The sequence below is a fragment of the Schistocerca piceifrons genome, unplaced genomic scaffold, assembly GCF_021461385.2.
Source record: "Schistocerca piceifrons isolate TAMUIC-IGC-003096 unplaced genomic scaffold, iqSchPice1.1 HiC_scaffold_425, whole genome shotgun sequence".
In the NCBI taxonomy this organism is placed as follows: Eukaryota; Metazoa; Arthropoda; class Insecta; order Orthoptera; family Acrididae; genus Schistocerca; species Schistocerca piceifrons.
In genome coordinates, this window is record NW_025728651.1 from 3,115 (window position 1) to 5,000 (window position 1,886).

General features: G+C 56.4%; 1 non-coding gene across 1 annotated transcript in view; it reads left to right on the forward strand.

Moving 5' to 3' along the window:
• The first annotated feature begins 617 nt into the window (after positions 1 to 617).
• LOC124749020 overlaps positions 618 to 1,886 on the forward strand; it is a 1,909-nt gene continuing 640 nt past the window's right edge. The window contains exon 1 of the ribosomal RNA XR_007011771.1: positions 618 to 1,886. This exon is cut by the window's right edge and continues 640 nt beyond it. This is a non-coding gene — a ribosomal RNA (small subunit ribosomal RNA).

A 1,886-nucleotide genomic window follows, 5' to 3' on the forward strand; every position in this document is an offset into this window, starting at 1 on the left:
GCGCCGTGCGGCCAAAGTAGGTCCTCGCGGGCCCGGTGCGAAGCGCGGTGGACATCTGCAGTGTGCTGGTCCGATTGAGGACTGTGTGCGTTGAGGATGCGCCGCCGCCCGGCGCTCGGCGCCGCGACGCCGTCTGCTGCTCGGTCGCCCCAGCGGTTCTCGCTGGTGGTTTGTATCGCAGCTGTGCGGATGTGTTGGCGTGTGCGCTGTGCTGGGAGAGTTCGCTTCGGCACCCAAGTGGGGCTTTTGTCCTTCTGTGGCGCTGGCGTTGGAGCTGCCGGTCACCGTAGGTGGCGCGTGTTGTCTCCCGCCGGCAATGCCACGACAGCACGCTCCCGGGCCTCTGTCGGCAGCGGCAAGCTCAGTTGGGAGCACGGGTGGTCGCACCGAAAGCGTCTACTCGCCTAACTCCGGGCGATTGCGCCTCTCTCGAACCCGACCAAGTACTTGGGACGGCGCTGCGCGCCGCCGGGACCTGAGAGGGTTTCGAGGTGTATTGTGCAGGGGAGCTCAGCCTCCTCCTGTTTGCAGAATGATTGAGCGGACGCTTGCGTGTTCGCGCGGGCCCCCGGGACACACTCCCGGGCGGCCGGCTGCTCAGCTCTAGTTGACGCAGCTCCCTGGTTGATCCTGCCAGTAGTCATATGCTTGTCTCAAAGATTAAGCCATGCATGTCTCAGTACAAGCCGCATTAAGGTGAAACCGCGAATGGCTCATTAAATCAGTTATGGTTCCTTAGATCGTACCCACGTTACTTGGATAACTGTGGTAATTCTAGAGCTAATACATGCAAACAGAGTCCCGACCAGAGATGGAAGGGACGCTTTTATTAGATCAAAACCAATCGGTCGGCTCGTCCGGTCCGTTTGCCTTGGTGACTCTGAATAACTTTGGGCTGATCGCACGGTCCTCGTACCGGCGACGCATCTTTCAAATGTCTGCCTTATCAACTGTCGATGGTAGGTTCTGCGCCTACCATGGTTGTAACGGGTAACGGGGAATCAGGGTTCGATTCCGGAGAGGGAGCCTGAGAAACGGCTACCACATCCAAGGAAGGCAGCAGGCGCGCAAATTACCCACTCCCGGCACGGGGAGGTAGTGACGAAAAATAACGATACGGGACTCATCCGAGGCCCCGTAATCGGAATGAGTACACTTTAAATCCTTTAACGAGTATCTATTGGAGGGCAAGTCTGGTGCCAGCAGCCGCGGTAATTCCAGCTCCAATAGCGTATATTAAAGTTGTTGCGGTTAAAAAGCTCGTAGTTGGATTTGTGTCCCACGCTGTTGGTTCACCGCCCGTCGGTGTTTAACTGGCATGTATCGTGGGACGTCCTGCCGGTGGGGCGAGCCGAAGGCGTGCGACCGCCCCGTGCGTGCTCGTGCGTCCCGAGGCGGACCCCGTTGAAATCCTACCAGGGTGCTCTTTATTGAGTGTCTCGGTGGGCCGGCACGTTTACTTTGAACAAATTAGAGTGCTTAAAGCAGGCAAGCCCGCCTGAATACTGTGTGCATGGAATAATGGAATAGGACCTCGGTTCTATTTTGTTGGTTTTCGGAACCCGAGGTAATGATTAATAGGGACAGGCGGGGGCATTCGTATTGCGACGTTAGAGGTGAAATTCTTGGATCGTCGCAAGACGAACAGAAGCGAAAGCATTTGCCAAGTATGTTTTCATTAATCAAGAACGAAAGTTAGAGGTTCGAAGGCGATCAGATACCGCCCTAGTTCTAACCATAAACGATGCCAGCCAGCGATCCGCCGCAGTTCCTCCGATGACTCGGCGGGCAGCCTCCGGGAAACCAAAGCTTTTGGGTTCCGGGGGAAGTATGGTTGCAAAGCTGAAACTTAAAGGAATTGACGGAAGGGCACCACCAGGAGTGGA